The 23684-nt window shown below is 35.6% G+C and overlaps 1 pseudogene; it reads right to left on the reverse strand.

The window, feature by feature from the left end:
* Positions 1–22497, reverse strand: part of LOC139707864 (ubiquitin carboxyl-terminal hydrolase 31-like) — an 82482-nt pseudogene extending 59985 nt beyond the window's left edge.
* Between the last annotated feature and the right edge of the window lie 1187 nt (positions 22498–23684).

Genomic DNA, 23684 nt, shown 5'->3' on the forward strand with positions numbered 1-23684 from the left:
TCTCCCTTCCTTAGAAACTGCACCAGTACTATGCTTGGCCCTGTAGAGGGAGCACCATAACCAATCAAATATATAGAAAAAATGTTGATTGATTGTATATTCTGTTCTAAGAATACTTTGTTAAGATTGTTGGAACATTTCTTGATTGGGTGGTGGTGGTGGTGGTGGTGGTGGTGGTGATGGTGGTTGTTGTTATTATTATTATTATTATTATTATTATTATTATTATTATTATTTGCTTAGCTTTTTGAGTTCTTTATGTACCCTAGTGATTAGTGCTCTATCTGATGTGTGAAGGGTAAAAAATTCATTCTAGGATGTAGGCTCTCTCTTCACCTCACAGATTGTTTCTTTTGCTGAGAATAATCTTTTTAGTTTGTTTCCATCCCATTTATTGAACATTTGTTTTAATTCTTGTGCTATATGTTTGTCATTAAGGAAATTGGGGACTAATCCCACATGATGAAGATTAGAGCCTGCATTTTATTCTATTAGATGCAGAGTCTATGGTTTATTTCCTAGGTTCTTGATACACTTTGAGTTGAGTTTTGTGCATGGTTAGAGATAGTGGTTTGTTGAAGAGGCTATCTTTTCTCCAGTGCATATTTTTTGCATCTTTGTCTAATATATCATAATTGTAATTTTGTGGGTTAGTCTTTGTGTCCTCTATTCTGTACCATTCATCTTCCAGTCTGTTTTTTTTTTTTTTTTTTTTTGCCAATGCCATGCTTTTTTGTTACCATTGCTCTGTAGTCTAGTTTAAGGTCTGGTATAGTGATGTCACCTGCTTCACTCTTCCTGCTAAGGATTGCTTTAGCTATTCTTGGTCACTTATTTTTTTGAGATAAATTTCATGGTTGCTTTTTCTATTTCTATGAGGAATGCCATTGGGATTTTGATCAGAATTGCAGTAAATCAGTATAGTGCTTTTGGTAGTATGGCCATTTTGGTAATATTATTTTTGCCTATTCATGATCAAGGTAGATCTTTCCATTTTCCAAGGTTCTGTAGTTTTTCTTGTTTAGATCTTTCACCTTTTTCATTAAGTTGCTTCCCAAGTATCTTATTTTTTTGAAGTTATTCTAAATGGGGTAGTTATCTTCATTTCTTTCTCAGAAGATTTTTCACTAATATACAGAAATGCCTTTCATTTATGGGTGTTGATTTTATATCCTGCTACATTGCTAAATTTATTTACTAGTTCTAGATGTCTTCTGGTGGAGCTTTTTGAGTTTTCTAGGTTCACAATCATATCTAGCATTTGTAGGTAAATGGATAGCATTGGAGAATATAAAGTTAAGTGATGCTAGCCAATTCCAAAAAATGCCAAATGTTTTGTCTGATATAAAGAGGCTGACTCATAATGGGGTAGGGAGGGAGAGAATGAGAGAAATGGATGAATTTTAGATAGAGCAGAGAGATGGGAAGAAAAGAAAGGGGGCAGGGAATTAACAAGGATGGTGAAATGTAATAGAGTTCATTATCAAATGTACATGTATGAAGACACAAATTGGTATTACCATACTTTATATACAACCAGGGATATGAAAAATTGTGCTCTATACATGGAATAAGAATTGTAATGCTTCTGTTGTTACTTATTTAAAAAAAATGATAAAAATATGAAAAAATGTTTATAAATTATATACATTAAAATGTGCATATTACATATAGAATATATGTTTATATATAGGTCTAGGGGAAGGCAAGTCTCTCTCCTGAATTTTTAAAAATCACTTAATTTATTAATTTGTTCTAACTTGCTATTAGAGCAGAATGCATTTAACTTCATAGTACACAAGTGGAGCACAAAATTTTATTTCTCTTATACCGAAATTATAGTTACAAAACCCGTGTACCTCTACTTTGTGTACAAAAAATTTCCATCTCATTCCACTATCTTACTTACCTCTATACCTTCTCCCATCACCTCCCTCCCCTTTGTCTTATTCAAAGTTTCTTCAGTTCTTCCATGCTACCTCACACTTCCCTCATTTTGGATCAGCATCCACTTAGAAAAGTAAACATTAGGTCTTTGGTTTAGTGGATTGGTTTACTTGCCTTAACATGATATTCTCCAACTTCATCCATTTACTTCCCAATTCCATAATTTTATTCTATTTTAATGCTCAGTAATATTTCACTGTGTATATAAACCATATTTTCTTTATCCATTCATCTATTGAATAGCATATAGATTGGTTCTATAGTTTGCCTATTGTGAATTGTTTTTCTATGAACATTGATGTGGATAAGCCACTGTATTATACTGTTTTTAGCTCTTGTTGGTCTAAACTGAGGAGTGGGACAGCTGGGTCAATGATGGTTCCTTTCCAAGTTTTCTAAGGAATCTCCTTATTCTTTTCCAGGTTGGTGTCACCAATTTAGAGACCTACCAACAGTGTAACAGTGGGCCCTTTTCTCCACATCCTCACCAAAATATATTTTTGCTTGTATTTTAATAACTGTCATTCTGATTGGAGTGAGATTAAATTTTAGAGTAGTTTTGATTTGCAATTCTTTAATTGCTAGAGATGTTGGATTTTTTTTGATTGATTGATTACTTATTTTAGTTCCTTAGCCCATTTCATTTAGTGATTGGGAAACTTGTTTTTTTGGTATTAAGTTTTTTAAGTTCTTTATATATTCTGGAATTTAGTGTTCTATCTGATGTGCATGTGGTAAAAATTTGCTCCCACTCTCTGGTATCACTTTTTGCCTCACTGATTGTTTCTTTTGCAGAGAAGAATGTTTTAAGTTTGAATTCATCCCATTTAATGACTCTTGTTTCTATTTCTTGTGCTTTAATAGTATTTTTAAAAAAGCAAAATTTCAAATACCCTAATTACAGGTATATGACATCATGCATAGCAAAACAGTTCATCTTGATTTCAAGCCCATTCTCTTAAGGCCGTTGGGTCTATGGCCATGTCATAAAATTAGAAATATACCATTAATCAATTTAAATAATAGACTCAAATCTTTGGATCTGGAGAAAAAACATACACACACACACACACACACACACACACCATACACTTTCTGTTAGAGTTAAATAATATATTTCAAACCCTAATCAATCTTCCTCTGTTCATATTAACACTGGATTTGGGCATTTTGTTCCAGTAATAAGGCATATTTTATATACATTTAAATTTCCAGGAAAATCTTAGAAGTTTTTGCTTTGATTTCTTCTTTAACAAAAAGTAAAGCATGGAAATAGTTTGACCAGTTATTATTATAGATTAACTTGGGAAAATGGTCACTTTTATAATAATTTTATCTTTTGTAAAAATGTTAAATATTTGAGTCTTTTATGTGATTTTCTGTATTTTTATTTTCTCAAATACTGCATATTCCTTTTATAACTATACTTTCATGAAATGCAATATTCATGTGACATCGGCAAAAAACATACATTGTATTTTATAGTATTTGTCAAACTGGATATAATACATCAAAAAAATTCTAGCTCCTAGAATTTACTTTTTATAAAATTTAATAATTATTTCTTTCTCTTTAACCATGCACCTTGGTTCCAACTCTGGAGGAATATGGCTGTATTCTCATTTACAGTTGGTTTAATTTTAGTCTCTGTTTCTTGTGTGAGTGTATCATATACATTTCATTACAAAATAGTTTCTACAAATGGATAATAAAAGTTTAAATTATTATTTTCCTCTTTTGTGAATGTATTTATTCCACATTTTCATCAATACTATTTAATTCATCTATATGATATGATTTTGAGTTTTTATCATTATTTAACACTTAGATACATCCCTTTTAAAGTGGCTCTTCAAGAATTTATTCTGTTTTTCTTTTGCAATATGTTTTATTTTTTCTTCTTATAAGCATTCGATTATATGTGAGGAAATTATTTTTTTTTACCTTGTCACTTTTGCACCTTTAACGTAATAATTTGATGAATAGATTTTTTTTGTATTAATATTTTGTAATTCATAAGTTTAAAACTGTTATATTGTATAATTTTGAAAACAAATAAACTATTTTTTTTCTTTTGTGATATTAGGGATTCAACCAAAGTGTCCTATTGCTGAGCATATTCTCAGTTCTATTTTAAATTTTATTTCCAGATGGGGTTTGCTCAATTTCTTCAGTTGGCCATAAGTTTTCAATTTCATGTCTTAGCCTCCAGAATAGAAGATATTTCAGGTGTGCACCACCATATGCACCCTATCTTTTGTATGAAACCCTGAGCTTTGTACTTTCTTACATATTTCAGTATTATTTATTAATAACTTATATTCAGCATTTAATGTGTCAAAATATGTTGTTATAATTTCTGAGTTAAGGGATAAAATAGCATTTTATTATCACACTGTTTTCCCAATATCCTAGCATCTTTCTTTGAAATGAATGCCATTTTTTCTCTTCTATGCACAGTAATCTTCATTATGTATAACTGCCTAAGTAACAAGAGACTTATTAAGAGTTTTGTTGTTGTTTTCTGAAGTTCCACCATTTATTTTATTATGAGGTTTACCCTGATTGATTTAAATTCATAACATCAATCATGTGGCATCATGGTAGTTCGGTCAGCAGTAGACTTTATGTACAACAGTGGATATATCAAAAGTTTTAGCCATGTACTTGTCTATATCATCTAGATTCTTGTCATTACACTCAGAGAATTGGAAAATTGCAAAAGATTCTTAGGATAAATTTTCCTGAGTGTATTTCCATCAAGTGAGAATTTATTATATATGCATATATTTGAAATTATATACTGTATATTTGAGATAATTTTTCTTTGTTGAATTTTCAAATTTGCTTGTGCTTTTTAAGTTGTATCTGCTTTTTTTTTTTTTTTTTGTACTGAAGATTGAACTCAGGGGTGCTTAACCATGAAGCCACATCCTCAGTCCTTTTTTTTATATTTTATTTAGAGACAGAGTCTTGCTTAGTTGCTAAATGCTCACTAAGTTGTTCAATACTATATATATTGTATATAATATTGTCTTAGAATTTATGATCCTTTTTTTTATCCTCCTCAGTCACTGGAACTAAAGTTGTCCATCACTAGACCGGGCTCATTTGCTTTTTAAAAGCACCAACATTGATATTGGTAACTCTCTCTGTGCTATGTTCATCTTTAATAGCTTCTAATTTTGCTCATTTGCTTAAGATTTTCTTTACTTTTAGTTTATAAAATTTACTTTTCATTGGAATGGATGATTTGATAATAAATTCTAGTCATTTTATGGCTTACTAAGTTTTTTTCTGTATGTTTTATTTCAACCTCAGGTTTAGATGAATTCCATTTTTTTTCCAGCTCTATGGAGGTCTAAGTAAAATATAATATCCTGTATAGATATTGTTAATGAAATGGAACCACAATTTTACCCAGTTTTTCGACTTTGCAGTGTATACCCAAATAATATAAAATCAGCATACTCACATTGACACAGCCACATTAATGATTATAGCAGCACAATTCACAATAGCTAAGCTATAAATACAACCATTCAATGATGAATGGGTCCATTCAGTGATGACAGGATAAAAAATTGTTGCTTATGTACACAATAAACTATGAATCAGTCATAAAGAAGAATGCTTTTATGACATTTGTCAGTAAATGGATGAATCTGGAGATTTTATGCTAAGTAAAACAAACCATTTCTTTAAAACCAAAGGTTGAAAGTTTTTGCTGATATGTGAAATCTAAAGCTCATAAAGTGGGGAAGGGTAAGAAAAAAAGATCAGTAGATTGCACAATGGTAAACAATAAATAAATAAACAAAAGGGAAAGGGATAGAAATATTAAAGACATATATGTCTTTAATATTTCTATCCTCTAACATATACTCAGCCTACCATGATAGCCACCAAAAAGAACAGGATTTTAATTAGTATAAGATGTATCCCATGCTTGCATAATGCCATAAAAATTGATTTTACTATCAGGTAGAACTAGAAAGAACCATTAAAATAAAAAAAAAATTATATTTGTTTGTAAAGCTACATGTATATTTTATTATAAACATCATACAATATATACATCAATCAAAGTTTTTATATATATGTATTTATTATTTTGTATGTTATAAATTGTTAAAATTATAAAAAGGAAAATCCAAACAGGATTGTTTTTGCTATTTTTTATATTAATAACATACTAAATACCATAAAATGTTTGAAATTAAATTCATTGTTAAATATTTCCATTAAGTGGTCTGTCTACCTTGTTATGTTTCAAAATTTCTCTTATGTCATTGGTATTGGAATTACTAGAGATTTCAATACATATTCAGAATAGCCAGATCCATCAGAGAAATAAGAAATGAGATTCTACACTTTATTAAATCTCTGATTAGTGGTTGTGCATTAAAATTTGATCATTCCCTTTCTTAATTACCATTATTTTCTCATCTGAACAATGTGTGTAATATAGATTATAATATAAAAAATTACAAAATATATATTTTGTGGTAATGCCTGAGTTTTATATTGTGTTTCATAAATGCAGAGTATATATACTTTTTTGAACTTAAATCAGTTTATCTGCAGAAGTAGATAATAGTATCATTGTGTTCCAAAACACCACCTACATGATAGTATATTAACTCTCATTTTAACTTCAATTACCTTACAGACTGTGCAAATGTTCATGTGGTCAATGTGTTATTTATTTATGTTTTCTTATTTCAGGACCTGTTAAAATTCAGGGATATAGCCATTGATTTTACTGAAGAAGAGTGGGGATGCCTTCAGCCTGCTCAGAAAAACTTATATAAAGATGTGATGTTAGAGAACTATAGAAACTTTGCCTTCCTTGGTAAGTTTAATTTCCCTTTAAAATTTTTAATTAATAATTATTATTTAATTTACTTCTGTTGTATCTTCTGGGAACTTCTCTATGAGTTTCAGATTTGTGTTTCAAATAAAAAGGACATTTTTAGTACAGATATTGTACTCTTTATATTATTTTACTCTTTAATCTCTCTCTTTCTTGGTGTGTTGTACATTCTCCACTTTAGATAAGTAGTACTTAGCATAATTTAGTGATGTAACTATTGTAGTCTACACATAACAGGGGACACAGCTGAGACGTTCAAATGGAGAAAACCAAACTAAAAAATGTTGGCAGAGTAGTTATTCAGCAGAAAAAATTTTCAGATGCTTAGCTTTATTTCTTTTGATTGTAATCATTGAACACATACTGCCCTACATTTATTACATTTTCAAATTTTTTGTAGTCCTCTGTTTTCTTCTTTAGTGATGTCCCAGTTTATTCAGATTAACCACCAAAACTTACCTTTTGTGCTGAGGGCCATCATGATCTGTTACAAATCTTGTGAGGAAACCTGTAAAGAAGCAAACAGAAGAGAGAGACACACTCACAGTGAAAAGGAACAAAGAAAAAAACTTGCCACTCCTCTTCATGGCTGCACATAGTATACCCCAAAATTACATAGCTTCTGTTACCATGACTACATTATAACCTAGTGTTATTTTAACCCCAAGTGCTAGCTAATGAAGATAAGGTACAGTTACTACAAACATAGAGCCCCTTCTCCCTAAGGACATTACCACAGAAACTAGATAGTGCACCTGTAGAGTTGTCTTAATAGCTTCAAGGAGAAACTGCCAGGCATTACTATTGTGGAACTCAGGGTTCCAGTTATCATCACCCCTACCCTTTCCTGCCTATTTCCAAAGTCAGAATACCTACAGCCTCCCCTCCTTTTTTAAGGCCTTTTGAATAAATAATATTACTTATCTTCTTAATGCTCGTGGGGGCAAAAAATAAGGCAGCCATTGAAAACAGCAAGTGCCAACATCAGTAAACATCCACCTATGAATATTTTTTGACCCAGATCAAATTGATTAAACATGAAATTATCCAATCTAACAAGGCTAAACATCAATCATCATGTTGGACCTTATTAATGATATCTTTAAGGTAATCTAACTCTTTTGAAATAAAATTACTATTATCACTTAAATTGAAGGAACACATGTTATTAAACTTCTGATATCCATTATGATGTAGCAATACCAGACAATCAATTGCAGCATGAATGTCAAGTATGGCTTGACAATGTTGTTTTTATTCTTTATTAAGCATATTAATGGCCATGGAGGCATGGCTAATACTTTTTATGATAGGATAGGTGAGTTTCATAATAGTTTTGTAAGCCCGTAGACCTAGTCCAGGAAAACCCTCTAAGGAGAATGTCAAAGCATCAAATTCTGCCTTAGTGTGAAGGTTTACTGAATTATCACAGTTTTTATCAAGAAGTATAGATCTTTTATAAATAAATTGCATAGGATGGTGACCTATTAAATACTATGTGGATGGTAAGGACACAGTTATTCTGCTAAGAAAAGAATGAATTCCGTGAGAAATTTTTGCAAGTAACAATTTCATTCAAGTGAGTCAAGATATTTTAATGGGTTGTAGAAGTCCAGGATCTGACAGTACTGAATTTCCCACAGCTTATGTACAAAAAATGAGTAACATTGTTATTGAGACCAAAACATTTACAGAGTTTTGCGTGAGTTTAGCAATCAAAGCAGTAACTAAGTTATCCGGAGTACATTCTAACCTATTTGAGCCAACACCTTTTGAGCTAAGGCTGTTAATGGTTTTATATCCCTCCAAGTAAGTGGAATTATAGTGTCTTGTGTTCATCTTTTAATGTTGCTCCTCATCTGAGGAGAATGATTATTCTCTTCTTTGAAGGGACTCTTATCTTCCAGGGTTAAATGAAACTTTTGAATCAGCTTGTGAAGTCTCTGATGTACATTCAACATTCCTATATTTTATACATCAAGCTAGAGTCAAACAGGACATGTTGGCATAAGTATAGCAGTTCATGCTTTTCCCCACATGATCAAAGGCATAGGATCTTGTCATGCTGGTCAGGTGGAATCTTATATATTACATTTTTTTTTTTTTTTGTAATGGCTGTTTGAGAATAAAATGTCCATTGAATGCACATGACCAATTTTGATTATTAACTTTATGTTGTATATTGAGCACCTTAACTGTAAATAAAACAATATTTAATACATATTAATATGAGAGAGGCTAGATCTTTGTTTGTCTCTGTTTTAAAAGGCAAGTATTAGGATACAATTTGCTCATTCAACCATAGCTCCTCCAAAAGGATTATGAGAAATTTCATTATTTAAAACTATATCTCATTGACTAAAAATTGTGCAAAAGGATGAGATGTAAAGGCAGGGGCATTATCCATCTTTAAACAAATAAGGCTTCTAGGAGCAGATTACGTTTGGTTTCTTTCCATGCTCTCTGCTGGAACTGAATTGGCAGTTTTGTTTTGTTTTGTTTTGTTTTTTTGTTTTTGTTGTTGTTTTTAGATTCAATTCTGTTAGTCAATTTTTTTCTTTTGTATTGTGACTTGCAACAATGCTTTAATAATCATAAATATTTTGAAGTGAATAGCTCATTATACTTCTATTTTGTAAGTTGTTTTCTATATTTCTTATTATTTTCTATTTTGATTAATGATTTAATTTCTGGATCATTGTTTTTTATTGTGGTATGCTTGGATTCTTTTCACACACACACACACACACACACACACACACATATATATATATATATATATATATATATATATATATATATATATATATATATATATTCCCTTTATATATCCTATAAGTTTTGAATTTTTCCAGTATTTCACAAGTTGCTTAGACTTGTCTTAACATTGGTCCTGCTTGATAAGCCTCTCCCATATTGGTAACATTTCAGCTTTGCACACTAGGAATCCCCATGTCATTTATTCTTAAAAATTATAAACATACACAATTTGTGCCCAATTATATTACTATTTGGTCTCAATTTTACTCTCTAAACTTTCTTTAAATAGTTATTTAGTGTTCTTTGAGTAATTCATAATGGTCAGTACCCTAATGTTCAGTTCTTAATGTTTTTTTTCTTCTTCTTTTGTTACTTGGATTAAGCCATTCTAATCTTTGTTTATATTTGCTGTACTGTTTTTTATTTGTTCATTAAAGGAGCCAACAGTAGATTATATAGTAAATTTTGGGAAAAAAATGTATAAAAACTTTAAAAAAAATAAAAATACACAAGAACAGTGCTGAATCCTTGTAATATTTGCTAATTGGGAGGCCATGCAAAAGTACTTCATGTTTGAGGGAAGTCACAGAAATTTAGAAACAGCATGACTCAAACAATTTTAAAAAGGCTTATAGTTCAGTGATATAGAATTTTTTCAAGCACCACACATGAAAAATTAAAAGTTTGATGATGTAAAGATCCAGAAATGCCAGTACTAAATATGTATCTATGAACAATTAAATCAGAAAATTGAAGAGATACCTCTGCTTTTGTGTTTAGTGCAAACATTGTTCTCAGTATTAAAAGTAGGCACTCAATGTATGTACCCATCAATGATCAAATGAGTAAAAATATTGTACTTATATACTATTATTAGTTAGTAATGAAAATATTTTGTCTCATAAAGTGTTTTAAGAAATACATGTAGGACTTTGCATTAAGTCAAATGTGGCAGGCAGAGATTAAGTTGCAGGAGCACTTGATTCACATGTAGAAGTCAGTAATTTAGTGAGTAAAATTGTGCTCACCAGATACTGTGTTTTGTGTAGGGTTGATATTATAGTCAAAGTTTCCATAGTTTTGTTTTATTGATCATAAAGAGGGTCAAGAGTTTTGTTTTATCAAATGGTGAGTGTATTATGTTCTTCATAAATACTAGTTGAAGGAATACAATACCTTGTAAGAACAAAACTGATAATTATATGAAATAATGATTGTGTTAATTCATTCTGTTTAGTCATATTATCTTTTATATATAGTATAAAATACCATGATATATTTAGTAAATAAACAAAGTTGTATTTGTCAATGAAAGAAATTGTCATATCACATGAATTTACAAATATGAAAATCAATTTATTACACTTGATTGTCAAGTGTTGACTTCAGCCAAGTATTATGGCATAGACTATGCAACATTTTTATAGTCTTTTAAAATGTTTTTATGGAAAATTTTATAGACATGTATGTGTATATTTCTTAGTAAAATTTGTTCATATTTGGTTTTAAGAGTCCATAGCCTCTTTACCCTTATTGACTATTTGTGGTATTATCACTCAAAATTTACTAGTTATTTTCACATTTCTATGTCATGGTAGACAAAAACCAGGTTTTGGACACTCTTTGAAAAAGCCACAAATGTTTGTATACATTTTACATTTCTCTTATTCTACTGAGAGTGAAGATAGCTGCTAGATATTTCCTAAATATGTAATGCTATCTTATGGAGGACAAAAGGCTGTGGATGATAAAAATAGCATACTTTACTTCTCTTTGTTATATTACTCTTCTTAATGATGTACTCCTCTTGGATACTGTGGTCTCTAAAAGAATTTGGGTAATATTCTCAAGTTAATTGTGTTTGTACATTTTTATTGAACTGATATATTTTTTAATTCATGATGACTTTGAACATACTAATCTGCTACACTCCTGATGTACTTATTTTACCTTAATTTCACATTATGTATGCAAAGTATATTTATCCCACTCTAGTAGGTATTGTTTTTTTAAAATTTTTGTTTATTTCAGTCATGGCTTCTCAAGACACCCAAGAATATTCACCAGAAAAGGTTATAAAACATATATTTCATAAAGTGATAAGTGTAAAATATAGAAGTTGTAATCTTGACTATTTACATCAAAAGAAAATATGGAAAACTACAAGTGAGAGTGAACACCAGAAATCATATAAAAATTCAGAGCTTGTTCATCACCAGAGAATTTATACTGGAGAGAAGCCCTACAAATATAAACAATGTGACAAAGATTTTTGTAAAAAAATAGGTCTTACTTACCACCGAAGAACCCACACTGGAGAGAAGCCCTACCAATGTAAAGAATGTGGCAAAGCTTTCAGTCAAAAAACAGACATTATTTACCACAGCAGAACTCACACTGGAGAGAAACCCTACAAATGTAAAGAATGTGTCAAAGCTTTCATTAAAAAATCACACCTTATTTGCCACAGTAGAACTCACACTGGAGAGAAGCCCTACAAATGTAAAGAATGTGTCAAAGCTTTCAGTCAAAAATCACACCTTATTCACCACAGCAGAACTCACACTGGAGAGAAACCCTACAAATGTAAAGAATGTGGCAAAGCTTTCAGTGAAAAATCACACCTTATTTGCCACAGCAGAACTCACACTGGAGAGAAGCCCTACAAATGTAAAGAATGTGGCAAAGCTTTCAGTCAAAAATCACACCTTATTCACCACAGCAGTATGCACACTGGGGAGAAGCCCTACAAATGCAAAGAATGTGACAAAACTTTCAGTCGAAAATCAAACCTTATTCACCACAGCAGAATGCACACTGGGGAGAAGCCCTACAAATGCAAAGAATGTGACAAAACTTTTGGTCGAAAATCATACCTTATTTGCCACAGGAGAATTCACACTGGAGAGAAGCCCTACAAATGTAAAGAATGTGGCAAAGCTTTCAGTCAAAAAACAGACCTTATTTACCACAGGAGAACCCACACTGGAGAGAAACCCTACAAATGTAAAGAATGTGGCAAAGCTTTCAGTCAAAAATCATACCTTATTCAACACAGAAGAACTCACACTGGAGAGAAGCCCTACAAATGCAAAGAATGTGACAAAGCTTTCAGTAAAAAATCACATCTTAATCGCCACAGAAGAACTCACACTGGGGAGAAGCCCTACAAATGCAAAGAATGTGACAAAGCTTTCAGTCGAAAATCATACCTTATTTGCCACAGCAGAACTCACACTGGAGAGAAGCCCTACAAATGCAAAGAATGTGGCAAAGCTTTCAGTAGAAATTCACACCTTATTTGCAACAGGAGAACTCACACCGGAGAGTAGGCCTACAAATATAAAGAAGATGGCAAAGCTTTCAGTTGAAAATCACCTTATTTGCCACAGAGAACTCACGCTGGGGAGAAGCCCTACAAATGTAAAGAATGTGGAATAGCTTTCAGTCAAAAAAATAGATCTTATTTGCCACAGAAGAACTCACACTGGAGAGAATCCCTACAATTGTAAAGAATGTTTCAAAGCTTTCATTCGAAAGTCACACCTTATTTGCACAGCAGAATCACACTGTAGTGAAGCCTCACAAATGCAAAGTATGTGACTAAGTTTTTACTCAATTATCAACCCTTATTTGCCACAACAGAATTCACACTGGAGAAAAGCCCTATAAATATAAGGAATGTGGCAAAGCTTTTAGCCATAAATCAGGCCTTATTCACCACATCACAACTCACACTGGAGAATAGCCCTACAAATGTGAATAAGTGGCAAAACATTTAATAAAAAATAAAACTTTATTCAGCACAGCAGAAGACACCCTGGTGAATGTGAAATATAAATAAAGTGATAATACTTTTAAAGAAAAACTAAACCTCATTAACAACAGAATTTATACAGAAAAGAACCCCTACTAATGAAAACAATGTAGCAAAGCTTTTAATAAGAAATCAATTCTTTTTCACCACTAAGCTATTTATTCTGGAAAGAAGACATAAATGTAGAGAATGTAGAAATATTTTCAATTATATATCATACATTACTAGACATCAGAGAAAACACACTGGAGAGAAGATTTACAAATGATACCATCAAACCATTCCTCTAAGAAAGAGTCAACATTTAATCCTCACCACAATAACCATAGAAGAGACAAAGTTTTGAAATGTGAAAATTGACAATGTGACAATGCCTCCAAAATTTATTCACCAATACTCAGCACCTGTGGATACATACTGGTTAGAGAAAATACAAATGGAAAAAAATATTTCATAACCATATGATTATTAAAAACTACTGATTTTTGGAGAATTCATTGTGCCCAGAAACCCTAAAAAGTTAAATAATATTTTGAAAACTTATTCAAATTTTGAATTCATTGAACATCTGAAAACTCATACCAGTAGTGAACATTGAACAGATTTTGTCCAAAATGTATGCCTTATATAAAAGTGAAACATTTATAATAAACACTTTGACAAATGTGAGAGTATAGTAAAGTCATTATTTTACATTACACCTTGATGTATATGAGGGTCAGTAAAAGACATTACTCATTTAAATATAGAAAATAAGTAGTTGTCTTTAACTTTTGCTTAAATTTTTTAAGCATTATCAAGTTATTTGGTAGAAATATCAGTCATAAATATCATATATGCATAGTGCAGAAATCTCATCTTTGAAAGCATATAATTTTTGTTTTCTAAATCAAAAAATTATGATTTTCATTTTTGAATACTGGAGAAAAGAATTATATGAAATCTATTTTTTTTTGATGTTTAACACTGAATTGTAACATTTTAAACTGTATTTTTTTTGTATTTCAGTTTATATTTGGGGATTTTTAAACACTGAGCCACATTCTTAAGCCCTCTCCCCACTTTTTCAAATTTTGAGACTGTCTTGCTAAGTTGCTTGAAACCACACTAAGTTGCTGAGGCTGAATTTAAAGTTCTGAAACTCCTCAGTTTCTCAATTTGCTTGGATTACAAGCATGGACCATCATTCCCAATTTATAGTGCATTGTTTTTACCTATATTTACGTTATGTATTCAATATGTCCTTATAACTGAATATTTGTTTATATGTTAACACTCATGTATTTCATCCTGTTGTTAAATAACAGACATCACATTGTTCCACTTGACTAAATGTTTTATGTAACAGTAAAACATACTACTGAGTAAATAATACTGTAGCATCTCTTAATTCTTTTACACATTTTAATAAAACTTAAAGTGGAATATAATTTGCATAAGCCAGATCATTATATTTTTTTTCTGTATGTATTCATGGTGAAATTATGAGTTATAAGAAAGACATAGATAAAGAAAATAAGCCCCAGATTTTCATATCTTGAATTACAAATTTTAACATTTTAATTTTTTAACATTTTAACATTTCCTAGTGATTTGAATAGACTGAATTTCCACAAACTTAAAGTTAGCTCTTGCATGAGAGAAGAGCTTTATCTTTCTTGTGTGTGCATAATAGCCTTCTAGACATCAGCCTCATTGGAGACATTTCATTTTTCTCTGAATGAGATCAATGATCAGTGTTTTCATGTACATTAGTAAATTTCTGACATCACTGTTATTTTATAGGTAGTGTTATTTCAGGGCAGGAATCTGAGAAATGGATGTGGAGTCAAGGTTGAGTGAGGTCTTATACTTATGACAAAATAATTAGTGAGCTATGTTTCATAGTCTTATTTTCTGTGGACCAATTAATAAGAGGTAAACTGATAAGGTTGTATGTAAAGATTAAGTTTCTTATGATTAAATGTTGTCTTACCAGCTACAATAGGGATTCTTATACATGGAATCCATACAAAAATCATATTGAATATCATTCACAATTTTATTAATATTACATATAATTCATGAAGAACTGAGTTTACAATAATATATGGCTAAGAACAAGGTCTGGGGACATTGTACACTCTCCAATATGGACACATTTATAACAGTTTAATTATACATGAAACTACACTAAATGAGAATAAAAATCAATTGGATCAACACACAACAATATACAAATAAAAACTTTTAAAGACTTAAACAAGAGACCAATAATGGATGAAGTGTGGCTTCTGAATGGTAGGGAGATAATGGACATATAACCAAAGTTAATTGAAGAAAGATAAATTACCCGCTTTGAGCTAGAACAGCATTTGAAAGAAATAGAGTGTCAAAGTTATCAAAGATTATTCACTTCCATTTGTATGCTTTGCAATACATTCCGAAAGATTTCTGCATGTTTTATTTCAGTCAAATTGAAGAACAATCCAGAAAGTTAAAAAAAAAAGAAGTATTGCTCCTCTGGTTTGAAAAGCAAGAAAAAAAATAGAGAGAGATTTATTGAGCTAGAGAAAGTTACTAGTTAAAGGTAAAAAATAGAACTGAGATTTCCAGAGTCTCGGTATAATGTATTTCAGCCATCCCTGGTTTCACAGGGCATTTTTGGTTAATAAAGGATTTGTTCACTTACATACAACTTACAGAACATTGCTGTTTTTAGTCAGTCTTTTCCATTAATAACAATGATGTACCTATCAAGACTTTCCAGCCACAAAAATACACAATTTCAGAAATCTTCTGGTTCATCCTCCATATATTCTGCTAAAAAATATGAGGTAATTATACTGTGTATTATGACCTCAGGCTATGAGCCTTCAAATTACCTTAAAATACAAAAGAATATTTTATGTTTATTTTTAAATATTGTTTTTATATTTCAAACATTCAAATCAAATTCCACAGTAATCAATGATACAAAAAACCACAAAAAAACAACTGCAATTTGGTGTCTCATAATGACTTTTCAATACCTGCTGTAGATTGCCTGTGGGTTCAACTTTTAATTTAAAAAATAATATTTTTTTCCATACAATTGGGGTGAAGTGGAGGACAAAATCTCCTGCATTGTTTTCCTGGGCAAGCCATCTAACTTGAAACAACTGAACCCCAAATAAAAATATCTTTACATTCTAATTATATCAGTTCTTAACTAATCTAGCATAAAAAAAATCCACTTTCTTCTGGTTGAATACGTTAGCCCAAAGATATGTAACCTGGGAGTTAAAAGAAGTATGACATAAATGAAGAGGTCTTTTTTGCATAAGGCAAATTGCACTTTTTTGACATACATTGGGCATAGTTATGTACAAAGCTTTTCGTTATAGACCTAGGGTACCAGTTCCTCTTCTCCATGATCTCCACCTCTAGAGTTAGCAAATATTTAAGTACAAAATACCCGTTGCTATATTTTGGATCTTGAATGTCCACAGGTCTCCAGCCAGTGGTGCTATTGGGATATGGTGGAACCTTTAGGAGGTGGGGCCTAGTGGGAGAAAGTCAGGTTATTTGGAGCAAGCCCTTAAAGGAAATATTAGGAGCCTGACGGCTCCTCTTCCTCTCTCTGCTTCCCCAGCTGCCATGAACAGCTTTGCTTCCTGATGTCTTCCATATCATGACGTTCTGTGATTCATCATAGACCCAAAAGCCACAGCACCAACTGACCATGGTCTGTCAACTTTGAAACCATGAACCACATTGAAAATTTTCTCCTCTAAATTGATTTATTTCAGGTTTTTTTCTCTTTAATCCATTTACTGATACACATCCATCCTGGACTAGCTGAGTGTAAATACCTGAGAAACATTAGTGATAAAATATTTCCCTTTACAAAGACTGGTAAACGGAGTGCAAGTGCTGAAAGCAACAGTTTTTCCCTCGGTTTGTTTAATATGTTATTGTCCCAGTTTTTAGTGCTCCTGGTGCTACTCGACAATCCACAGTGTGGACAAATGCTGCTCAGATGAAACCCAAGTCAAATAATCCACCCTTCCAAACACTAATGATAGCTTAACTGGTTCACAGGTTTCAAGACCCTAGTGTCCAGTGAGAGCCATTAGAGTTCTTTAGAAAGAAATATATACAATTGGTAAAGGGACTGTCCAGGCATTGTCTATAATGACTCCAGTTAGCCTGGTATCAATGTTTTGTCTATGGCTGTTACTTGGTTCAATGGCAGGATAAGGTGACTCTTTTAACAATTTACAACTTACTTCTTCTTGTATACAAACATACACTCACGCACTCACACATGCATGCACACGCAATCAGGCACATAACCAAAAAGTAACAAAACAAATGCATAGAGGGCTTTGGTGGGAGAGGAGGGCTGCTAAATAAATAAACATCTTTACAGACAGAACACTTAGGCTGCAGAAACGACCTTGAGGTTTCTGAGAAGTCCATGCAGAGGTCTGCGTGCTAGAAGGAAACTTTTTGGAGGCTTCCTCATCAGGCTGCTTGCTGCTGGGAGATGGGAAAGTCCGGAATATAGCTGGGAAGACATGGCCTTGTGAGCAGAGAGCAGAGAATGTTCAGTGGGGGCAGGGTCCTTGGAGACAAGCTGCTCCTTTCCAACTGCATGTGCATTTGGCTGCTGGGGGCCCGGAGGCTGGTGGCCTTTTTCAGCATTGTCATCCCTGGCACTCTTACTGTCCGACTTGACAGGGCTCCCACGTGTCTTTTTAGACAGCAAGGTTGTCTTGCCAAGGTCCATCGACCGCCTAGTCTCCTGTATCTCAAGGCTGACTTGAAGGAGGACAGCCCCCTATCCTCAGACTTGCTGTCCCTATTCAGACCAGACTGCACACTTGGGCTGGGGGGGCAGGGTGCAGGGTGGCCACAGAGGAGCTCTGTACATGTTTGCCTTCACCTCTGCCCTCCCCGGCTCTGGCCTGGCTCACCCAAGAGGAGCTGGGTTTGGAGATGGAGGTGACACTGGCTCTGTGGGAACCCAGGCTTTGTCTGGAGCCCTCCCTACTCACGGTTCACTCTGAAGTCCTGTTCTTCCCAGAAGGGAAGGGGCCCCTGCTGGCAGAGCATGAGGCTTTTTTGGCAGATGTAGAGGAGACAGTGTAATCGAGGGCAGAAGCTGACTTCTGCTTCTGTGGTGAGGGAGATGATGAGGAATCATGGGACTGGGGGGATAACTTCTTTTTAGGCTGGGTAGAAGCAGGGCATGAATGCCTTCCATGGGCCCTGGAAGAACCTGCTTTGCTTCAAGAGCAAGAAGGCTTTAGAGAAACTTTGGAAGGAACAGGAGAAAAAGGGGATGTACTTGAAAGAGATGATTCTTGGCTTGCCAAAGATGCTCTCCCCTTTGCAAGCTTTGACCTGGCTCAGAAATGCCTTTGGAGCTGGGAGACCTCTTGGTTGTGCTCTCTGGTTCTATTTTTGAGTAAGCCTGGGTGGCCTGGGGGTTTCACTTCTTTGACTGGAGAGCAGTCCATGAGATCACTATGATCCATGTAAGCAATCTGGTTATTGTTATCAAATGCATTGGAGACAGGTGGTAAGTGATCCCCTTGGGCTAAGTTTTTGCTCTGTGTATCTAAAATTGAACACTGGAGTTCAATTTTTGGGTATCTGACTCATCTCTAAACACGCCCTCCTTGACAGCCAGGTGGACTCAGCTCACAGCCTTGTGCTCTTGTCAACTGCGACTATCACTTGTTTCCTGATAACTGCTGGAAAGGTTCCTCAAGCTGCCAAGGCAAGAGATGGAGACCTTGTCATCCACTGCCTCCCGGATCTTCTCTAAGGTGGAGGCAGAGCTATGAATTGGAGAGTCCCCTTGTTACCGCTGTTTACTGGTGATGAGTCCTTGCTTCCCCAATGCTGAAGTATAACACCAGAGAAGCACGCTGAGGCAAGTTTAGAGTGGAAAGTAGAAGCTTAAATAAGGACAGCAGAAAAGACTTCTCCCAGAGGAAGAAGGAGACCCAAGAGGTGGAATCCATGGAAGAGGGGAGGTCTTCCCTCTTTTATAACTAAGGTCTTCATTCAGCTTTCCCGCATTTCTGTCAGCATTCCTGTCCTTTGTTCTATTACCTTTCAGTGATGGATTGTAGGTGGGAAGGCCCAAAGGGTGGGGAGCAGGTGGGCCAAAGGAGTAATCTGGCCAGGAAGGACTTTTGGATTAGCATCTCCCTGTTTGCTTGGAGCTGCTTCATTAACATTTCCTTGGGATGGGATCTGGGCCTTGGGAACATTAACATTTCAATTTCCCAAGTGCTGCTCTGCTTTCTGTGGCTCCATTCTCTACTTGGCCTTCATTTTCAATTTTACTCAATATTAGACCCGATTTACCTAACTACACTAACTACCTATCTTTAAATCTGGCTTCAACCTGAGAAGTGGGAAGGAGAATTGGAGCACATCTGCAGCTTCACAGACAGGTACCAAGAAGGTGTCACACAATTTTCATTAACAGCCAAGGGGCTGGTCACAGATGATCTGGAGGATAAGCTTTGCCACTGGACACTCCTCAAAAATGGCTCACTTGAAAAGCCACCATCATGTTCACTCCTTTCCCCGGTCATTTCCATGGACTTGAAGAGCGAGGCAGGGAGGTGCCTCTGGAGGAGGCCGCTGAAGTCACACCTGCTTGCTTGCTCCCTGGAAGCTGGCTCACCCAGTGCTTGCACAGGGAAGAACTTGTGGAGCCGGCTACTGAGCTGTTAGCCAACCATAATGGGATGGCTGTCTGCTTTGGTAGAAGATTATATAGGCTGTCTGCGTGCACACCTTGTTCTCCAAGAGCTGCTGCACATCACTGTCATTGAAGCCACTGTCAATATCAGAGGCCATCCATGGAGTTCTTCCAGTATGCTGGGTAGTGCCCCCCTTGCATGGTGCCATGGTGATTGCACACAGCATACAGGTCATAGATGTTGTCCTCAGGGTCCCTCCTGAGTCCATAGGGCTGCCTCCATGGGGACCAATGGGATAGCAAACTCCAGCTGCTCTGGCTTCTCTTGACCACATGAAGAGTCATGTCCAGGCCAGTCAAGGGGAACTTGACCATGTTCTGAAGTTTCACATTTCTGTCTCCTTCCTTTCGAAAGCTCTTGAGGTGTATAGCACATCAGGCAGAGTGCACAGGCTCCGTGTGATGCTCCCCTTCTGCAGCTGCTTGCAGTGTGGGCAACACCAGGCATCATCTGGGGCCAGTCATTCCTCTTTGGCTTACAGTTGGAAACACTGGGATAAAGTGCAGGTTTGAGGTTTGATGCCGCTCCCTCTGCAGGCAGACACTTTCTGCATCTGGGATATACTCATCTTCAGTGTGTACAAATAAGAAATTTTTGTCTCCTTGTCCCATCCTACCACTAACTTCACATGAGCAGTGACACCTGGTCCACAAGGTTTTAATGCTCTTTCTACTGTTGGGTGGCACAGGGGCTGTTCCTCCTGGGGCAGCAAGTATGTAATTCCCACAAAACTGACCACATGCAAACTGAATGGACACACTTGAGTGCAAACAGGAAATACTTCATCTTCTCCAAAATTTTCTTCTGCAGAAGGTCCCATGCTATCATCTTCTCTAAATGCAGCATAAAAGACAGTCTTCCTGTGCTGCCCAATGCAGGCTCAGTTACACACCAGCAGGACAATCTTGTCACTGCCTGCTCTGGTGGTGGGCAGGTCCAATTTCCCCTGCTTTGCTGCTGTTTATGTGCAGGAAGACAGTCTGATGATCCAAGCCAAACTTCAAGTGGTTGAGATTGTTGTTTAAGTGAATTCCTATTTGAGAATTCCTTCAGGTCAAAATATTTCTGGAGTCTCAAAGCAAAAATGCCTTCACTTTCATGGCCTGTCTCCATGTCATCTGTAACACAAAAGGAAAGGTGGAATCCATCATAGATTGTCAACACAATCTGATCAGTGGGGATCTTTGTTTTCATAGATATTGCTTCCTGAAGTCTGGCAACAGTCCCAAACAGAGGCACAGCCACAGCAATCCTCATGTAATGAGGACATTTCCCTTGATACACTACAGTGAAATGGAGAGGTCTTATGTGGGTTAGAGAAATTGGCAAAGAAATGCAGAGGAAAAGATCTAAAGTGTTGCTCTGTTTCTGACAATGAGTACATGTCAAAGAAGATCTGCACTGGGCTTGAAAAAGTTCTTGTACAAAAGTGCTACACTCAGGAAAAGATGGTCCCTAGGGTATGACATCAGTCTCTGATGGAGGCTTCAGAGGAGGATGGCCACTCTGATTTACAGAAGGATAAAGTTCTTCATGAACTAGGTACAAAAGCCACAGCAGAGACTCCTGGGCATCATGCTCGGATTTCCCAATCCTGCAGTGCGTTCTTTGACCTAGTACTCTTTTTTTTTTTAAAGAGAGAGAGAGAACTTTTTAATATTTATTTTTTTTTTTAGTTTTCGGCGGACAAACATCTTTGTTTGTATGTGGTGCTGAGGATCGAACCCAGGCCGCACGCATGCCAGGCGAGCGCGGTACCACTTGAGCCACATCCCCAGCCCTGACCTAGTACTATTGACATCACGGCTGTGCTGCGGGGTGTAGTCTAGGGGTGTACCCGGTGCGCCAGCTGCTCCGTGACCTCGCCATGGCCCCTTTGCGCACGTCCGGTAGGGCTCAGTCTGCACCGCCCGGTACTGGCCTAGCCCAGGTGGTTGGGAAGAGCTCGGTGCTGCTGAGGCGTTGCAGCACAGCGTTCAGATCAGGCGTTGTGTGGTTGCGGCCCCCTCACTCCGGGCACTGGCTCCTGGTGCAGGCGGGCTGGCGGGCGAGTTGTGGGCCCTGGCTGGAAGCAGCTGTGAAGGCCGCTGTGGTCCGGGCTTTGCCCTGGGAGCAAAGGTGCCAGAGCATGGACAGCATCTTGAGGACACAGCTTGGAAGCTGCCCACCAAACGTGCCAAAGAGGGCGAGGAGGGCGCGACCGCCGGCCACTCCAGAACACCCCTTGCTGAGGGAGCACTTCTCATTCTCTCCTGCCACCACCGGCCCTCCGGAGCACACATACCTTGGACATGGTGGCAGCCACTGACACTCCTCACCACGCCCACCTCCCCGCCTGGACCCGCCATGGCCTCCAGCGCATCTCGCCCTCTGCCCTCATTGGCTCTGAGGCTCTGCGCCCCACACACCCCAGTGGCCCCAAGCCAGCAAGCAACGCTATTTCAGGGTTTTCCACAGTTAGGAAAATCTGACTAACACACTTGTATCATGCGACCTCCATTATGGAACAGTGTTATCTGAATCCATATGTCCACACACTGCATTCACCATGGAGAGAGCAAGAAGGAGTAAATGATCCTCACTGTAGGGTGGGTGTGAATCTAATGGCAAAGCTATGCATGGGGACACATTACACAAGAACAAATAACGGACCCAGCATGGAGGAGAAAACCTGCTGAGTGACAGAGGAATCAGGAAATGTGGATGACATGTGGCATAGTGGGATGTTTGAGATGAACCCCAGGCAGTAGGGAACAACGTCACGGCAAGAAGTACTAGGAAAATATAAACACAATGCCATTTTATTTTCTATAAATCCAGACATGCAGACTTAAAGTAACAAAGTTTAAGAGGTATTAATAAATTATTACTTTATGTATAGAAACTGAAAGGTGAAAAATTTCCTAAATGTAAAAGATTATTAACTTTAACCTTGTTAACAGTTTCTACAATTTCATGTTACCACTTTAGCTGATTCAGAGAAATTTCTCCTTTCCTTTTTCAAAGTTTATCTTCAAACTTCTGTGAATGCATTTGTTGATTTTTTTTTCTATAATTTTAGTGTGCATAATTATCTTAGTCCATTTTCTGTTGCTATTACTGAATACCACAGACAAAGTAATTTATAAAAAGAGTAAAGTTTTTTTTTTTTTTTTTTCCCAGCTCATGGTTTTGGGAATCAAATGGAAAAGTTATTCGTTTTGTTGGAGCCTTTTTGTAGATTCTAAAAGTGGTGTAGGGCATCACAGGATGAGGCAGAATGTACCATTTCAGGTTTCTCTGCCTCTTTTTTGTTAAAAGCAGAGTCCCATTTGTTACAATTCTACTCCTATTACCTCATTTAATCTTAATTACCTCCCGAATCCCATACAAGGATTAAATTTCTATCTTTTTAATAACCCACAATGGGTATTAAATTTCAACATGAATTTTGGTGGGGCATATGAATCATAATCACGACTCTACAAATTTCCTGTACACTATAAAAACATAACTAAAATCTTTATTAAATAGTGCTACTAGGGCTCAGGCAAAT

This window comes from Marmota flaviventris, chromosome 12 (genome assembly GCF_047511675.1).
Source record: "Marmota flaviventris isolate mMarFla1 chromosome 12, mMarFla1.hap1, whole genome shotgun sequence".
Lineage (NCBI taxonomy): Eukaryota > Metazoa > Chordata > Mammalia > Rodentia > Sciuridae > Marmota > Marmota flaviventris.